Source organism: Triticum urartu, chromosome 4, assembly GCF_003073215.2.
Source record: "Triticum urartu cultivar G1812 chromosome 4, Tu2.1, whole genome shotgun sequence".
NCBI classification, from domain to species: domain Eukaryota; kingdom Viridiplantae; phylum Streptophyta; class Magnoliopsida; order Poales; family Poaceae; genus Triticum; species Triticum urartu.
This window is the reverse complement of record NC_053025.1, coordinates 547348825-547369690: the sequence shown is the minus strand read 5'-3', so window position 1 is coordinate 547369690 and position 20866 is coordinate 547348825.

Below are 20866 nucleotides of genomic sequence, written 5' to 3'. Positions count from 1 at the left end.
CAAACACCATCGGAGACACCTGTAGAGAATCTTTATAGTCACCCAGTTACGTTGTGACGTTTGGTAGCACACTAAGTGTTCCTTCGATATTTGGGAGTTGCATAATCTCATAGTCATAGGAACATGCATAAGTCATGGAGAAAGCAATAGCGATAAACTAAACGATCATAGTGCTAAGCTAACGGATGGGTCAAGTCAATCACATCATTCTCTAATGATGTGATCCCATTCATCAAATGACAACTCATGTCTATGGTTAGGAAACTTAACCATCTTTGATTAACGAGCTAGTCAAGTAGAGGCATACTAGTGACATTCTGTTTGTCTATGTATTCACACATGTACTAAGTTTCCGGTTAATACAATTCTAGGATGAATAATAAACATTTATCATGATATAAGGAAATATAAATAACAACTTTATTATTGCCTCTAGGGCATATTTCCTTCATAGGGCCCATGAAGGCCCATGAACTTCCGGGGGAGTCCGGTAAGCCCAGTTACTCCGAAACTTATCCGAAATGACCCGAACCATTCCGGTGTCCGAATGTAACCTTCCAATATATGAATCTTTATGTCTCGACCATGTCGAGACTCCTCGTCATGTCCGTGATCTCATTCGGGACTCCGAACAAACTTCGGTTCATCAAAACACGAAAATCATTATACAAATCGTCATCGAACGTTAAGCGTGCGGACCCTACAGGTTCGAGAACTATGTAGACATGACCGAGACATATCTCCGGTCAATAAACAATAGCAGAACCTGGATGCTCATATTGGTTCCTACATATTCTACGAAGATCTTTATCGGTCAAACCGCACGACAACATATGTTGTTCCCTTTGTCATTGGTATGTTCCTTGCCCAAGATTTGATCGTCGGTATCATCATACCTAGTTCAATCTCGTCACCGTCAAGTCTCTTTACTCGTTCCGTAATGTATCATCCCATGACTAACTCATTAGTAACATTGCTTGCAAGGCTCATAGTGATGTGCATTACCGAGAGGGCCTAGAGATACCTCTCTGATACACGGAGTGACAAATCCTAATATCGATCTATGCCAACTCAACAAACACCATTGGAGACACCTGTAGAGCATCTTTATAATCACCCAGTTATGTTGTGACGTTTGATAGCACACAAGGTGCTACTCCGGTATTCGGGAGTTGCATAATCTCATAGTCTGAGGAACATGTATAAGTCATGAAGAAAGCAATAGCAGAAAAACTAAACGATCATTATGCTAAGCTAACGGATGGGTCTTGTCCATCACATCATTATCTAATGATGTGATCCCGTTCATTAAATGACAACACATGTCTATGGCTAGGAAATTTAACCATCTTTGATTAACGAGCTAGTTGAGTAGAGGCATACTAGGGACACTCTGTTTGTCTCTGTATCCACACATGTCCTAAGTTTCCGTTAAATACAATTCTAGCATGAATAATCAACGTTTATCATGATATAAGGAAATAAATAACAACTTTATTATTGCCTCCAGGGCATGTTTCCTTCACTTTGTGACGTACATGCCATGTCATCCTCCACCCCAAAGCAGCCAGTGGCAAGGCCAACAACTGATGAAGACGCACTACCGGTTCAGATGCCGGTCGCTGAAGCAGCGGGGGAAGACACAGCTGCAGCACATGCTCAGCAGACCAACCTGGTGGAACGGACTACTACACAGTCTGATGCTTTGGAACCACCTGCTAAGCAGTCTATAGGTCCAGAACCGACTGCTCATTAGTCCGTCGGTCCACAGTCAGCATACTAATGCGTCAGCACTTCCCGCTGAGCAAACCAACGTGTTGGCACGGCCTCCTTGGCACACCGACAAGTTGGCACCACCTGCGCAGAAACCCGACATAGCTTTAATGCATGGTCAGCAGTCCGATGCCTCTGCTCCTATAGCCCAGCAATCTGACACAGCAGCACCGCCAGCTCAGCGGTCCGGCATAGATAAATCGTCTGCTAAGTAGTCCGTCCAAGCTTCACCGTCTGCTTAGCAGTCTACCTTGCAGGCAACCGGACGTTTTGCCAGAAATGCTTCAAGTACCAAGAAGGAAGTGGCCAAAAAGGCTACACCCCCGAGAAAGCACGACGGGAAAGTGAAGAGGAAAGAGAACGATTGGCTCTTACTTAAAGCACTCATCACCGAGAACCAAATTAACAGCAGCTTGTTCGAATCAGGGAGTAATATTTCTGACTCCATGGATGATGAAGAAGTACATTTGTTGCTTGCTAAAAGTAAAGCATACATACTTCAAGCACGATATTACGTCCATGGCCAGCCATTTCTTGTTTGTGAATACTTCAATGAGTGCAGCTCCAGTTGCCGCGAGTTACATGAATATTGCATGGATCTAATGTCAGCAGGTCATCATGGTTTGCTAGTCCGTTACAACAGAGATCATTTCCGACACGATGTTGGTTCCATCGATGTGAGTTTCGAGGACTTACATCCTTCTTCAACTTCAACGTGCTCGATGCCACTCTTGTTAGATGCCTGATTTTGTAAGTACTTAACAAACTCTGATCAACTTCTCCATACAAGGTTGTAAATGATAAACATCTAACTGCATGTTATTCCTCTTAGGGGATTGAACGTGCAGAGAAGAAAAAGGGAGAGTGTGTATTTCATAGATCCTGAATTAAAAAATGGCACAACAATACATGGTAAGGACCTACGGGACTGTGCCGTTAACACGGTCGTCCGTCTATTCGAAAACACGTCCCATGCAGAATTATTTCTCTGGCCATATCATGAATGGTAAGTCAAGTAAACAACCACACATACACTTATTGTCTTTCAGATTTCGACGTAATTCATAAGTTCATGGCTTTCTTAATATGTAGCAATCACTGGATATTGGTACTCATTGTTCCAAACAAGAACACAGTTTACTACATCGATTCTCTCATAGAGTCAACAAACGCTCAGGATCTGACGCATCTTCAACATTCATGGATAGGTATTGAATTCTATGATGTTGAAATTAATTTGCATTCATATCTAGTTCAACAATTGATGTTGTCAAAATTCATCATTTGCAGTGTGCTCGCATTGTGGAAAACTAAACCAGGGAACCTGTTCAAGAGGGAACTACCTCTACAGCACGAGATCGTTTCTCCGGTAACACACCGAAATCCATTATTTTTGGAAAATTTATCCAACAGTCTGCAAATACCTTTCCTTACGCTAGTCAAATGTTCAAGCTTCTAAATAAACCTCTTTCTATTTTGTCCAAATAAAAAATAATACATCTAACACCGGTTAGGTTGTTCCTAATAGGGACTAATTCTGTACAAAAAATTCAGTGTCCTCAGCAAGAAGCAGGGACCAATCTTTGTGGATACTATGTTTGCAGACACATGATCTCCATCTGCAAATCTGCTGATAGTTGTGATGATCCTCGCGAATTAGTACCAGTAGCTCTATCTTAATTAATATCTTCTGCTCCGCTCATATGGCACATTCTGATCTTAAAAATATTGCAGCTCATCTTAAAACCGAGGACCCCTGAACCACTCCCGGCTAGTGAATTACTGATGGTTCGGAGATTTATCAGTGACTTCTTCCTAGATCACTACATCAATCCCACTGGTGATAACGAAGATTTCAGCATGCCTTCTCCTAAAACATTGAGTAAGAGTTAGCCGCTAAACATATACGCATGGATCCATTATTTTCCATCTGATGAGGTCTTCATATTTCGTACACTATGATAAATTATGTAATGCATATATGTGTGGACAAATCATTGGAATTTAGCTACCATATGTTCAATTGCAATTATTGCAAAATCTGATGAATGTTCTTACTACGGACACTATTTGTACAATTGAATATTGTGGCGAATTTGCTTTTTGCGTGCCGATTCAAAATGGTATATTTTTGTTTATTTGTTCAATTGAATATTATAGCAAATTTTCTTTTTGCGTGCCGATTCAAAATGTGATATTTTTGTTTATTTGTTCAATTGAATATTGTGGCGAATTTGCTTTTTGCATCCCGTTTCAAAATGGGATATTTTTGGTTTTAACCTGTCAATTGCTCCGCACACGGTTCAACTAAAAGAGTGTGTGCGATCCACATCGGAAAGCATACGTCAATCAAAGCGGAACCGTCAGTGATACACAGCAGATCGCAAATGATTTGCAGCGCTACTACGTGTGCGTAGGGTCTCCGTAACCGTTTGTGATATCGCATTATCGCACATGAGAACTCGGAGTAAACCGTGCCCAATGTAAAATACAATCCCAATCGTAAACGTGTGGGATCCCAAACGAAAAGCACACATCACTCTTGCGGCAACCGTCGGTGATACCCAACAAATCACAAACGGTCTGAAGCACTTGTATGTGTGCGAAGGGGCTCCTGAACCGTTTGTGATAGAACATTATCGCAAACGGTAATTGTTGGGAAACGTGTGCGATGGAGTCTTGCATGGCAGACGGGTTACGCAGAAAACTCGTGTGCGATGGAGCACAAATCGCACACAGTTCATATGTTGGCCCGTGTGCCTTACATACTGTTTCCCAAACGGTTCATTACGACAGACCGTATGGTTTCACTGCATCATTAGAAACATTTAATCACTGATACCACACGTGCGAACGAATTTAGTGTGTGCTGCATCGCACACGATTACATTTTGGAAGGCCTCTAGATCACTGCTCCATATCCCCGACGGTTTCTGGGTCGTGTGGGAAGGACACCCTATTGCCCACACTCACTTGGCGACGGTACCAAATACCGTCGCGGAAAGGGGTTAAAAACCGTTTGTATAGCACCGACGCGCACCAGTGAAGAGGTGATAAGATCAAGCTGACAATTCTTAGTAGAGTTGCTCAAAAATGTCTGTAACCAGGGACACAGCTAATCATGATAAGTTTTTACGCTCTATAGAGGTTTGTGTACTTTACCCGTGATTCCCAGTCATATCGTTTTGCTAAATTTCACTTGTGAAGTAGCTAGGTAGACCAAGATGAGAATTTTGGGAAGTAGTAGCCCACATCCAAAGGCCAACCCAGTCCGACCTATCACTAACTACATCTGCTGGTTAGCTGGAGGGGTTCCCACAACTTACTTGGTCAAGACAGAGCCCATACTGCCTTAGGTTTACACATGTAAGCTACTCAGCTTTGAACTCATACAATCCCTTTGATACCAGGGTGGCATTCCAACCAAAATCTGCACTCCGATGACCCAAACAATGCTAGTCCACCCAGATCGATTCATTAATTATGTTGTTATTAAGTAGTCATCCATGAAGTAACCTTCATAAGTAACAATCCACGTAATAGCAACTAAGAAGAGCTACATGGTGGTTACATGGTTAGGGTAAAATGGAACTAAGTTTCTGCTACCGGGTTCATGTAACATGATGTGCAATCCTAATCATGCATTCCTAATTGGAAAATGCTACATGCAAGCAAAATAATAGGTGATAATGATCAAAGGTTCCACTTGCCTAGTATTAATGATTCTTCAATCTCACAATCTTGATCAGTTACTCTTCGCACTCCACAAAATCTAACGTAAGTAATAAAGAGCAATCATGAGCAACCATACAAACAAACATACAACAAGTGCAGAGCATGGTGCCAGTGTCATTGTGCTGTGAGATCATGTGTCAAGGGTTAACTCATAAGATTTGGATTGTCACTTTGAATACATGTGACATAAGGGTTGATACGTCTCCAACGTATCTATAATTTTTGATTGCTCCATGCTATTATATTATCTGTTTTGGATGTTTAATGGGCTTGAATATACCTTTTTATATTATTTTTGGGACTAACCTACTAACCAAAGGCCCAGTGCAAATTGCTACTTTTTTGCCTATTTCAGTGTTTCGCAGAAAAGGAATATCAAACGGAATCCAAACGGAATGAAACCTTCTGGAGAGTTATTTTTGGAGCAAACGCAATCCAGGAGACTTGGAGTGGACGTAAAGGAAGAAACAAGGCGGCCAGGAGGTAGGAGGGCGCGCCCAGGGGGGTAGGTGCGCCCCCACCCTCGTGGGCCCCTCGTGGCTCCGCTGACCTACTTCTTTCGCCTATATATACTCATATACCCTGAAAACATCCGAGAGCACCACGAAACCCTATTTCCACCGCCACAACCTTCTGTACCCGTGAGATCCCATCTTGGGGCCTTTTCTGGTGCTCCGCCGGAGGGGGAATCGATAACGGAGGGCTTCTACATCAACACCATAGCTTCTCCGATGATGTGTGAGTAGTTTACCGCAGACCTTCGAGTCCATAGTTATTAACTAGATAGCTTCTTCTCTCTCTTTGGATCTCAATACAAAGTTCTCCTTGATTCTCTTGGAGATCTATTCGATGTAATTCTTTTTGTGGTGTGTTTGTCGAGATCCGATGAATTGTGGGTTTATGATCAAGATTATCTATGAACAATATTTGATTCTTCTCTGAATTCTTTTATGCATGATTTAATATCTTTGCAAGTCTCATCGAATTATTAGTTTGGTTTGGCCTACTAGATTGATCTTTCTTGCAATGGGAGAAGTGCTTAGCTTTGGGTTCAATCTTGCGATGTCCTTTCCCAGTGATAGCAGGGGCAGCAAGGCACGTATTGTATTGTTGCCATCGAGGATAAAAAGATGGCGTTTATGTCATATTGCTTGAGTTTATCCCTCTACATCATGTCATCTTGCCTAATGCGTTACTCTGTTCTTATGAACTTAATACTCTAGATGCATGCTGGATAGCGGTCGATGTGTGGAGTAATAGTAGTAGATGCAGAATCGTTTTGGTCTACTTGTCGCAGACATGATGCCTATATACATGATCATGCCTAGATATTCTCATAACTATGCGCTTTTCTATCAATTGCTCGACAGTAATTTGTTCACCCATCGTAGAATTTGCTATCTTGAGAGAAGCCACTAGTGAAACCTATGCCCCCCGGGTCTATCTTCCATCATATTATTTTCCTATCCACTTGCTATTTCTATCGTTGTTTATTTTGCAATCTTTATTTTCCAATCTATACAATAAAAATACCAAAAATATTTATATTATTATCTCTATCAGATCTCACTTTTGTAAGTGACCGTGAAGGGATTGACAACCCCTTCATCGCGTTGGTTGCGAGGTTCTTGTTTGTTTGTGCAGGTACTAGGGACTTGCGTGTTACATCCTACTGGATTGATACCTTGGTTCTCAAAAAATGAGGGAAATACTTACGCTACTTTGCTGCATCAACCTTTCCTCTTCAAGGGAAAACCAACGCATGCTCAAGAGTTAGCAAGAAGGATTTCTGGCTCCGTCGCCGGGGAGGTTGCACCAAGTCAAGTCAAGATTTGATCTCCCGTCAACAAGCCATTTCTGGCGCCGTTGCCGGGGAGATCTACGCACAAGTCAAGACATACCAAGTACCCATCACAAACTCTTATCCCTCGCATTAAATTATTTTCCATTTTCCTCTCGTTTTCCTCTCCCCCACTTCACCTTCCCCTTTTCTTCACCTTCTTCCCATATGTATCTTTGTTTGTGTTTCCATGTGCCTTCCATTTGCTTGCTAAAAATATATTGATATGGATCCACTTAAAGTGTTCTACTTGGATCATCTTCGATCCTTATGCGCTCGTGCTGAAACCCCAACTAGCCAAGTTGATGGGAAATCTTTAGATGAGCATGCTCATTTTGTGCGTCACCGTTTGTCTAAAAAAGGGAGACTTTTATGGGATCAAATAAACAGATTGTTGTGTTATGCTTGGAATCTTTGTGAAATTTATGATTTTACTTGTTGCTCTAAGAACCCTAAAAAACATGTACCCTACCTATGTGAGTTTAATGATAATGAAATCTTATCTTCTTATGCAAAGGGTGTTTATAGTTACTACGATATTGAACAAATTGAAGAATTTTTTTTCTTTTAAGGGTGCTTATGAAGTTGCTTCTTTGATTGAAAAGTATGATATTACTCTCTACGAATCTGAAAATTTTGACATACTTAAATATTGCTATGAAAACTATGCTCATAATGTCTATGTCAAAGAATTTATTGAAAGAATGACCGTTGCTTGGGAAGAAAATAATGATATGCATGAATCTATAGATAATTATGATTCCGATGATTTGATTGAAATATCCCTTGATGAACATGATGCTTGCTATTCTTGTGGCCATGATGCCAATATTTATGAAGATGAGTTTGCTATAGTTCCTTATGTTAAACATGAGATCGTTGCTATTGCACCCATACTTGATAGTTCCTTCGATGAAAAGCATGATTGCAATGATGTTATCATAAATTATCCTAATATCAATTGTGTTAATGATATGCAAAACCTCAAGCTTGGGGATGCTAGTTTTGCTATGACTGCTATTTGTTGCAATGATCATGATTGGGGTGATTCTCCTTTTGATCTTGAAAATTTATTTAAGCCCCATGATGAATATGAGATTGATAATGGTGTTTGCAATATTATTGAAAATGGGTTTGGAAGAGTGTCAACTTTATATCCCACATATTTGGAGAATGTTCAATCTTATGAAATTTTTGATAAAAGTGGGTTTGGAGAGGTCATGACTTTAGTTAATGTTAATCCCACTATTTTGGAAGAGTGTCAACTTTGCATGCATGTGGATCATGTTGAAGATATTTTATGTGATATCTATTTTGTTGAATTTTCTTATGATCCCACATGTAATTATTATGAGATAGGAAAATATGGTTATAGAAATTTTCGTGTCACTAAATTACCTCTCGTTATGTTGAGATTGCTATTGTTTCTTTCTGCTTCCTTGCATATGCTAGTTTTTGCTTGCTATGATAATTTGTTTGCCTATAAGATGCCTATGCATAGGAATTATGTTAGACTTAGATGTGTTTGTCATGTGTTTCATGATGCTCTCTTTGTGCTTCAATTCTTGTCTTTCATGTGAGCATCGTTGAAATTATCAATGCCTAGCTAGGGGCGTTAAACGATAGCGCTTGTTGGGAGGAAACCCAATTTTATTTTTGTTTATTGTTTTTTGTTCCTGTTTAGTAATAAATAATTCATATAGATTCTGTTTAGATGTGGTTTTATGTTTTTAATTAGTGTTTGTGCCAAGTAGAACCTTTGGGAAGACTTGGGGGAAGTCTTTGCGATCTTGCTGTAAAAAACAGAAACTTTAGTGCTCACGAGATTTGCTGCCATTTTTTACTGGAGAGTGTGATTAGGTTGATTCTTTTTGAAGATGATTAATAGACAAATTAGTCACGTCCACCAATTTATTTCAGAATTTTTGGGTTACATAAGTATTCGAAACCTACAGATTACTACAGACTGTTCTGTTTTTGATAGATTTTGTTTTTCGTGTGTTGTTTGCTTATTTTGATGAATCTATGGCTAGTATCGGGGGGGGGGGGTATGAACCTTAGATAAGTTGGAATACAGTAGGTTTAACACCAATATAAATAAAGAATGAGTTCATTACAGTACGTGGAAATGGTGGTTTGTTTTCTTATACTAACGAAGCTCATGAGATTTTCTGTTGAGTTTTGTGTTGTGAAGTTTTCAAGTTTTGGGTAAAGATTTGATGGATTTTGGAATAAGGAGTGGAAAGAGCCTAAGCTTGGGGATTCCCAAGGCACCCCAAGGTAAAATTCAAGGACAACCAAAATCCTAAGCTTGGGGATGCCCCGGAAGGCATCCCCTCTTTCGTCTTTGTCCATCGGTAACTTTACTTGAGGCTATATTTTTATTCACCACATGATATGTGTTTTGCTTGGAGCGTCTTGTATGATTTGAGTCTTTGCTTTTTAGTTTACCACAATCATCCTTGTTTTACACACATTTTGGAGAGACACACATGAATTGGAATTTATTAGAATACTCTATGTTCTTCACTTATATCTTTTGAGCTAGATAATTTTGCTGTAGTGCTTCACTTATACCTTTTTAAGAGCATGGTGGTGGTTTTATTTTATAGAAATTATTGATCTCTCATGCTTCACTTATATTATTTTGATAGTACTTTAGAACATCATGGTAATTTTCTTTGGTTATAAAATTATTCCCAGTATGATAGGCATCCAAGATGGGTATAATAAAAACTTTCATAAAAAGTGCATTGAATACTATGAGAAGTTTGATACTTGATAATTGTTTTGAGATATGAGGATGGTGATATTAGATTCATGCTAGTTGATTAGTTGTGAATTTGAGAAATACTTGTTCTAAAGTTTGTGATTCCCATAGCATGCACGTATGGTGAACCGTTATGTGATGAAGTCGGAGCATGATTTATTTATTGATTGTCTTCCTTATGAGTGGCGGTCGGGGACGAGCGATGGTCTTTTCCTACCAATCTATCCCCCTAGGAGCATGTGCGTAATACTTCATTTCGATAAGTCGGGATGAGACTCCAGATGAAAAAAAGAGAGAGGAAAAGGCCCAAATAAAAAAATGAGAGAAAAAGATAGAAGGGACAATGTTACTATCCTTTTACCACACTTGTGCTTCAAAGTAGCACCATGATCATCATGATAGAGAGTCTCCTATGTCGTCACTTTCATATACTAGTGGGAATTTTACATTATAGAACTTGGCTTGTATATTCCAATGATGGGCTTCCTCAAAATGCCCTAGGTCTTGGTGAGCAACCGAGTTGGATGCACACCCACTTAGTTTCTTTTTTTGAGCTTTCATACACTTCTAGCTCTAGTGCATCCGTTGCATGGCAATCCCTACTCACTCACGTTGATATCTATTGATGGGAATCTCCATAGCCCGTTGATACGCCTAGTTGATGTGAGACTATCTTATCGTTTTTTGCCTTCTCCACAACCACCACTCTATTCCACATATAGTGCTATGTCCATGGCTCACGCTCATGTATTGCGTGAAGATTGAAAATTTTTGAGAACACCAAAAGTATGAAACAATTGCTTGGCTTGTCATTGGGGTTGTGCATGATTAAATACTTTGTGTGATGAAGATAGAGCATAGCCAAACTATATGATTTTGTAGGGATAACTTTCTTTGGCCATGTTATTTTGAGAAGACATGGTTACTTTGTTAGTATTCTTGAAGTATTATTATTTTTATGTCAATATTAAACTTTTGTCTTGAATCTTTTGGATCTGAACATTCATGCCACAATAAAGAAAATTATATTGAGAATTATGCTAGGTAACATTCCACATGAAAAATTCTGTTTTTATCATTTACCTACTCAAGCACGAGCAGGAATTAAGCTTGGGGATGCTTGATATGTTTCCAACATATCTATAATGCTTTATTGTTCCATGCTATTATATTATCTGTTTTGGATGTTTAATGGGCTTTAATATACCTTTTTATATTATTTTTGGGACTAACCTACTAACCAAAGGCCCAGTGCAAATTGCTGTTTTTTTTGCCTATTTCAGTGTTTCGTAGAAAAGGAATATCAAACGGAATCCAAACGGAATGAAACCTTTGGGAGAGTTATTTTTCGAACAAACGCAATCTAGGAGACTTGGAGTGGATGTCAAGGAAGAAATGAGGCGGCCACGAGGTAGGAGGGTGCGCCCCCCACCCTCGTGGGCCCCTCGTGGCTCCGCTGACCTACTTCTTTCACCTATATATACTCATATAACTCGAAAACATCCGAGAGCACCACGAAACCCTATTTCCACCGCCGCAACCTTCTGTACCCGTGAGATCCCATCTTGGGGCCTTTTCTGGCGCTCCGCCGGAGGAGGAATCGATCACGGAGGGCTTCTACATCAACACCATAGCCTCTCCGATGATGTTTGAGTAGTTTACCGCAGACCTTCGGGTCCATAGTTATTAGCTAGATGGCTTCTTCTCTCTCTTTGGATCTCAATACAAAGTTCTCCTCAATTCTCTTGGAGATCTATTCGATGTAATTCTTTTTGTGGTGTGTTTGTCGAGATCCGATGAATTGTGGGTTTATGATCAAGATTATCTATGAACAATATTTGATTCTTCTCTGAATTCTTTTATGCATGATTTAATATCTTTGCAAGTCTCTTCGAATTATCAGTTTGGTTTGGCCTACTAGATTGATCTTTCTTGCAATGGGAGAAGTGCTTAGCTTTGGGTTCAATCTTGCGGTGCCCTTTCCCAGTGACAGCAAGGGCAGCAAGGCACGTATTGTATTGTTGCCATCGAGGATAAAAAGATGGGGTTTATGTAATATTGCTTGAGTTTATCCCTCTACATCATGTCATCTTGCCTAATGCGTTACTCTGTTCTTATGAACTTAATACTCTAGATGCATGTTGGATAGCGGTCGATGTGTGGAGTAATAGTAGTAGATGCAGAATCGTTTCGGTCTACTTGTCACGGACGTGATGCCTATATACATGATCATGCCTAGATATTCTCATAACTATGCGCTTTTCTATCAATTGCTCGACAGTAATTTGTTCACCCACCGTAGAATTTGCTATCTTGAGAGAAGCCACTAGTGAAACCTATGGCCCCGGGGTCTATCTTCCATCATATTATTTTCCTATCCACTTGCTATTTCTATCGTTGTTTATTTTGTAATCTTTATTTTCCAATCTATACAATAAAAATACCAAAAATATTTATCTTATTATCTCTATCAGATCTCACTTTTGTAAGTGACCGTGAAGGGTTTAACAACCCCTTTATCGCGTTGGTTGCGAGGTTCTTGTTTGTTTGTGCAGGTACTAGGGACTTGCGTGTTACCTCCGACTGGATTAATACCTTGGTTCTCAAAAACTGAGGGAAATACTTACGCTACTTTGTTGCATCACCCTTTCCACTTTAAGGGAAAACCAACGCATGCTCAAGAGGTAGCAAGGGTTCACGTGCAAATTTCAGATAAATGGTTCATCACATAAGAAGTGTGTGGTGCCAAGTTGTGGTTGACAGACTCATTCCAAAGAATCTTGAAACATGAATTAAGGTCTATGAACAATATATTACCATGTCCATGTTTAAGTCTGAATAAAAATCCAAACTTGTTGACCTTCCATAAGTTTGAATACACACAAGCAGTCTGAACAACTTGGTTTGACTTACAGTTCAATTTGAATTTGGAATAAGGTTCACCTCATTTTGGATTCAAACTGAAATGATCTTTAATTAACAGTCTTTCATATGCCCCTTAGGTTTAAACAAATTCATGTTACAATTATTAATACGCCAAGGTCAAAAATAAATCCAACATAATTACCAATTTAAATTATCTTAATTCAAGTTTAGACTAAAGTCAAATATAAATCCAAGATTATTTACTTGGTTCAAACTAAACACAAATTAAGTGTAATCCCTAATAATTCAAAGTTCAACTCCAAAATAATTACTAGGTTTAATATGGTTTACTAATTGTAATGCAAAAGGTTTTATTCAATTTAAACATATGGTTTTAAAGTTAAAGCTAAATTAAAGTTGAACTAGAATAGATTAATAATGGAATCTTGAAGTCATTATAAATCCAAGAATATTTAGTAAAGTCAAAATTTACATTTCTAAATTATGTTGCAAAAATATTATTCAAGAAAAAATTATTTCAAGTTAAACTAATTTACATTTTGATGCTATTAGAATAATAGCGACTACTGAAATATAATTAAATTCAAATTTTAATTTATTTAAGATCGAACTATAGTGAGCTAACCTGAAACTACATTTCAGTAGGTTTATTTAGCAAAAGGAAACAATCAAATTGGAATTCTAAAATGCAAGTTATGTCATATTTAAGTTTGAATTCATTCGGCTAGAATTAGAAATTTCAAAATATTTAAATACTAAATTTTATTAATCTAGGTGAAAGTACATTTCATAGGGATCATTTTGCAAAAAGAAACACTGGATTTGGGCTTATAGAATAAAAGTTATGATCTTTCTAAGTTATAGGGGGTTTTCCATAAAACTGTCAATTAATTGAAATAAATGGAAAAGATTTGTATAATGATGTGGATAAGGTGGGACACATGGCGACTCGCGATTGGTCAATACCGATTCGGTTGACCAGGCGTGTGGGACCTAGCCCCACTACCCACGTCCATGTGGATCCCCCATGCGGGTGGGCCCCACTCTGAAACCTTCCAGAACCTTCCCGGTACATTACAGAAAAATCATGAATATTTTCCGGAACCCTGACAACAACTGTCCATATATGTATCTTTACCTCCGGACCATTTCGGAACTCCTTGTGATGTTCCGGATCCCATCCGGGACTTCGACCAACCTTTAGACTTTCCACTATTAATATCTCAATACTATCCTAGCACTATCAAACGTTAAGCATGCGACCCTATGTAACACCCCGGATGTAACTTTCCCAATTTGTACTCCAACTCTTGCCGTTTCCGGCGTTAAGTTATTTTATTTTCTCGGGTTCGGGTTTTTGTCTCCGTGTGTTGTTATCGTTGTCATGCATCTCATATCATGTCATCATGTGCATTGCATTTGCATACGTGTTCGTCTCATGCATTCGAGCATTTCCCCGTTGTCCGTTTTGCTTTCCGGCACTTCGTTCTCCTCCTGTGGTCGTTTCTACCTTTCTTTCGCGTGTGGGGATTAAACATTTCCGGATTGGACCGAGACTTGCCATGCGGCCTTGGTTTACTACCGGTAGACCGCCTGTCAAGTTTCGTATCATTTGGACTTCGTTTGATACTCCAACGGTTAACCGAGGGACCGAAAAGGCCTCGTGTGTGTTGCAGCCCAACACCCCTCCAATTTGGCCCAAAACCCACCATAACCCTCTCCATCATCTAGAGCGTTCGATCACGATCGCGTGGCCGAAAACCGCACCTCATTTGGACTCTCCTAGCTCCCTCTATGCCTATAAATAGGTCCCCCTCGAAAAATCTCGGATCCCCCTCCCCGAAACCCTAAAAATCCCCTCGTGCGCACCGGACATGTCCGCCGCACCGGACATTTCACCCGCCGCTGCCCGCAGCCTCTAGCAGCGTGCCACGTGGCACCCGCCGCCAGCCGCCGCCGCCAGCCAGTTCGGCCCAAGGCCGGCCCCCTCCTCTGCGCGTCCGGGCCGCGCCCCGCGCCAGCTCGCGCCGCCGTCCCCCTTCGACACCGGCCGCCCGCGCCGCCTCCGCCTCGTCGCCGGGCCCCCGCCGCCACCTCGCCGGTCGCCGGTGCCGGGCGCCGCCTCCTCGCGCCGCCCGCGGACGACCTCTGCGTCCGCGCTACCTCGCCGCCGCCCGGTCGTCCTCCTCCCTCCTCCTCGACGCCTCGCCGTCCCGGCGCCCTCCAAGTCCCCGCCGGCGAGCTCCAAGCCGCTCTAGCGAACCTCGGCATCCGTACCCCGGCGAGATCCGATCTGGATCCGAGATTCGATTGATATTTTTCCCGAAACCCTAGCTCAAGTGCTCCTGTTCATAGCCTCGTAACTTTGCATCCGTAGCTCCGATTCATGCATATAGCATATCAAATTGTTCGTCTCAGAGAGTACATCATTTCATTCCATTGCATCATTTTCATTTGAGGTCATCTTGATGCCCAAATTGCTGTTAGAAGAGGGCTACTTGAGATATTTGTCAGATCTGCTACTCCATTTGCATATTTGTCATTTTTGCCATGATTATTGTGTGCATGATATGCCCTGATGCTCTACATATGTTTTGTTAAGGGTTTTGCCATCTTTCCAGAGGTGCAACCCATGTATTTTTGTGATGTGTGTGGTGACTAGTGCAAGCTTGCAAAGTGGTGCACTTGTTAATTCTGATTTCAGGGACTTAGCAATTCCACTAAGTCCTTAAGCTGTTTATCTCATGATGCCATATGTTCATGTTGTTTCCTAGTGATCCGTGCCTCTTTTGAGGATGATCAGTAAGGATGTTTTGTTAATATTGTAGTGCTCTATCCATCCATGTCTTTGTTTGCAATTATGGAGCACCCTAGCTTGAGTCAATCGAGCTCTACTTTTGCTACTTTGTGAATCTGGGCAGATTGTCAACTTGTTTGCAATTTTGCCGATGATGTTGTAGTTGATCCGTGCATGCTATGCTATTGTTCTTGTCATGTCTGGCTTGCATTTTGTGTATTCTTGATAGATGTATGCTTAGCTTATCATGACTTGCTCCGTAGTGAGTGCATCGAGCTCGTAAACATGCCTACTTGAGTTATATTTCAGCATGTGCCAGTTTTCACTAAGTCTGAAAACTGATTATGTTTTTGCCATGTTCACATGCTTGTTAGTATATTTTCTGATCCCTTTTGGCTCAAGGTCACTAAGGGACTTTTGTTAAGCTCTTTGATTAGCTCCATGCCATGCTTTACTTTGCCATGTTCAGGTCCTGTATCATGTAGTTTTGTTGCTCCAAAGAGTGTTATCTGATCTGAAATTCCAGACAAGTGTTAATTTCACTAAGTCTGAAATCTGTTTACCATATACATTTTTGCCATGCTTGTTTGAACCTGTTAATGGATGAATTGGCCGTGGCTCAGTGCTAGACTTTTGTTAAGAATCTTGAGTTCATCCCTGCCATGTATTTTGTTGTCATGTTTGGGTGATGTAGCATGTTCATCTCATTGCATTTAGATGGCTACTTGCTGCAAATCGCAGACCGGTGTCATATTTGAATCGCTTGCCATTTCCAAACCGTAACTCCGATTCCGGCGTTCTTTATATCGTTTTCAAGCGATTTCATCTCATCTTTACAGTGGCACACTTGGATTTCCAAGTTGAGGCCAGGTTCATGCATTTCCTGTCATATCTTGCATATGCATCCCGCGTCGCATCCCGCATAGCATACCATCTTCGTATCATCTTGTTTGATCCTTGCACGTGGTTGATTGTGTCCTTGTTGCTTGTTTGTCTTGTTTGGGTAGAGCCGGGAGACGAGTTCGCTAACGAGGAGCCCGTTGAGTTTGTTTTCGAGGATCCAGTCAACTCTGACAACTGTGCAGGCAAGATGATCATACCCTCGAAATCACTATTATCTTTGCTATGCTAGTTTGCTCGCTCTTTTGCTATGCCAATGCTACGATGCCTACCACTTGCTTTCAAGCCTCCCAAATTGCCATATCAAACCTCTAACCCAACATTGTCCTAGCAAACCGTTGATTGGCTATGTTACCGCTTTGCTCAGCCCCTCTTGTAGTGTTGCTAGTTGCAGGTGAAGATTGGAGGCCGTTCCTTGTTGGAACATTTATTTACTTGTTGGGATATCATTATATTACCTTGTTATCTTAATGCGTCTATATACTTGGTAAAGGGTGGAAGTCTCGGCCTCTCGCCTAGTGTTTTGTTCCACTCTTGCCGCCCTAGTTTCCGTCATAACGGTGTTATGTTCCCGGATTTTGCGTTCCTTACGCGGTTGGGTTATAATGGGAACCCCTTGATAGTTCGCCTTGATTAAAGCTTTTCCAGTAATGCCCAACCTTGGTTTTACCATTTGCCACCTAGCCTTTTCTTTTCCCTTGGGAGTCGCGCTCCTGAGGGTCATCATTATTTTACCCCCCCCCGGGCCAGTGCTCCTCTGAGTGTTGGTCCGAACCAGGCAGCCTGCGGGGCCACCTCGGGGAAACTCGAGGGTTGGTTTTACTCGTAGCTTGACCTATCTGAGTGTGCCCTGAGAAAGAGATATGTGCAGCTCCTATCGGGATTTGTCGGCACATTCGGGCGGTGTTGCTGGTCTCGTTTTAACCTGTCGAAGTGTCTTGAAGAACCGAGATACCGAGTCTGATCGGAACGTCTCGGGAGGAGGTCTATTCCTTCGTTGACCGTGAGAGCTTGTCATGGGCTAAGTTGGGACTCCCCTGCAGGGATTTGAACTTTCGAAAGCCGTGCCCACGGTTATGGGCAGATGGGAATTTGTTAATGTCCGGTTGTAGATAACTTGAACCTTAACTTAATTAAAATGAATCAACTGAGTGTGTTACCGTGATGTCCTCTTCTCGGCGAAGTCCGGGAAGTGGACACGGTGTTGGAGTAATGTTTTGTGCAGGTTGCTCTTTAGTTTCTCGCTCGCGCTTTGCCTCCTCTTCTCGCTCTCTTTTGCGAATAAGTTAGCCACCATATTTTGCTAGTCGCTTGCTGCAGTTCCACATATATTTACCTTGCCTTACCTATAAGCTTAAATAGTCTTGATCGCGAGGGTGCGAGATTGCTGAGTCCCTGTGGCTCACAGATTACTATTACACCAGATGCAGGGCCTGATGATTCCGTTCCAGGTGACGCGCTCGAGCTCAAGTGGGAGTTCGACGAGGACTCTCAACGTTATTATGTTTCCTTTCCTGATGATCAGTAGTGGTGCCCTGTTGGGGGTGATCGGGACCGTGTCGCATGTTGGGTTATCTTTTATTTTGGCGCCGTAGTCGGGCCATGAGTGTTTGGATGATGTAATGTTATTTATGTATTTGATTGACGTGGCGAGTGTAAGCCAACTATGTTATCCCTTTTTGATTATCTATATTACATGGGATGTTTGTGATGATTGCCTGACTTGCGACATATGCCTTCAATGCGATTATGCCTCTAAGTCGTGCCTCGACACGTGGGAGATATAGTCGCATCGAGGGTGTTACACCCTATAGGTTCGAGAATCTTGTAGACGTGACCAAGACTCCTCTTTGGTCAATAACCAATAGTGGGACCTGGATGCCCATATTGATTCCCACATAACAAAGATCTTTATCGATTGAACCACGATGTCAAGGATTCAGTCAATCCCGTATGCAAATCCCTTTGTCCGGCGATACGTTACTTGCCCGAGATTCGATCGTCGGTATCTCCATACCTAGTTCAATCTCATTATCGGCAAGTCTCTTTACACATTCTGTAATACAAGATCCCGTGACTAACTCATTAGCCACATTGCTTGCAAGCGCTTTATGATGTTGTATTACCGAGAGGGCCGAGAGATATCTCTCTGTCACACGAAGCAACAACTCCCAGCCTCGATCCATGCAACCCAACAAACACCTTCGGAAATACCTGTAGAGCACCTTTATGATCACCCAGTTACGAAGTGACGTTTAATAGCACACAAAGTATTCCTCCAGTATCCGGGAGTGACAAATCATGATCTAAGGAACTGATACTTGACATGAAGAAAGTTGTAGCAAATAACTAATCGATCTGATGCTAAGCTTACAGTTGGGTCTGTCCATCACATCATTCTCCTAATAATGTGATCCTGTTATCAAATGACAACTCATGTCTATGGTTAGGAAACCTTAACTATCTTTGATCAACGAGTTAGTCTAGTAGAGACTTACTAGGTACACGCTGTAGTTTATGTATTCACACATGTATTTAAGTTTCTGGTCAATATATTTCTAGCATGAATAATAAATATTTATCATAAACGGGAAATATGAAAATAACCATTTTATTATTGCCTCTAGGGCACATTTCTAATAGTCAACATCAGCAAGCATATCGATCGGTGCTGGTTTTCGGTGGATCTACTTGGATCCGGTCCTCGTTCATCTTAGTTTCGGTGTTTACAGGTTTGATTCTTCCCATCTATGACTTTTCTTCATGGGCGATAGTTGCTGCTTTGGTGCGCTGGTCCGATGGGGCCTTAGCACGACGACTTTCCGACTGTCTACTACAATAAGGTTTGTTTGGCTCCAGCGAGGGAGGGGCGACGAAGACTTGATTGTAATTTTTATTACCTCTGATGTTCTTTATACTGCCATGATTGAAGATGAATAGATTGAAAGTTTCTAAAAAATATTTCCCACACAACACATAAAAATCATCTTGTGTATAACAGGAAAGAATAATGCTTGTCCTTTGTTTAGAAGATTTCAAATCATTTTTAACCCCCTAAGAGCAACTCCCTCATCTCCTGTAAAAATCTTCTCGTAAAAGTTGTTTTACGCATGACTATAATTTAGGGGAAATTTTCTAACATCTAATTTTCTCAGTTCTCGTAGAACTTCTTCCCTTAAAATATTTTTTTTCTTCATATTTCCATTAAAAGGTGTTGGGGCCTGCAAGTCAGTGACACCGTGTGGCAACGGCAGCCGGAGAAATGAGGCGGCACTGGTCGGCCTCGCGGCGGCGGGCCGACCTGGCGGTGAGGGGCCTTGCGGGACAGGCCAGGCAGGGCTGTGCGACGGAGCGGCCTCCCGAGGCAAGGTTGTGTGGCGACGGAGGAGCCCAGCCTAGCAGGGCAGGGCTACGTATCAGGGACGGCGGCGGCGATCTGACGGCAGAGGAGGCAGCCGGCCTCGCGGGGTAGGGTTGCACGACATGTGCGACGACGCCCGGGCTAGGGTTGCGCGACAGGTGCGATGATGTTCTGGCAACGGCCTCTCAGGGCAAGGCTGCATGGCAGTGGCGCGACCTTGCGGGAGCGCCATGGCGATGTTCCGATGGTGGCGAGCCGACGAAGCGACGTTTTGGTGTAACGTCGTTTAGCTCATGAAATTTCAAGCGGTTATCCGCCCGCCAAAATTATACAGGAAGGCCATCTTCCCGTAAATTTTATTACAGGATAGAGGGGGTGTTTTTACGGGATCGGTTTACGCAAGCTTTTGGAGGCTTTTTTTTAGCCCAACTCCCCATAAATGGTATTGGGGAATGGTATTGGGGGGGGGGGGGGGGGGGGATACAAGAGCTATTGGAGTTGCTCTAAACATGTGGTTTTTTTAGGATTTCCCAAGTTCAAGCTTGGTCACTCTTTGTTACCCGGAATTGACATACTTTACCCCCTGGCAAAATTGTCCCCATTCTGACCATCCTGAATTTTGGAACCACTATATCAATCCTATGTGGCAGTGCCATGCGGGTGACACGTACAAAGGGCATGTGTCTGGTTTGTTGACGTACCAAAATGGAGTCACATGGGGATTTATGTCGGGGATAATTCTTGCCAAAATTCAAAGTTAAGGGTATATATCCTGAACAAGATTAAACTTCGGGGCCAGGTAAA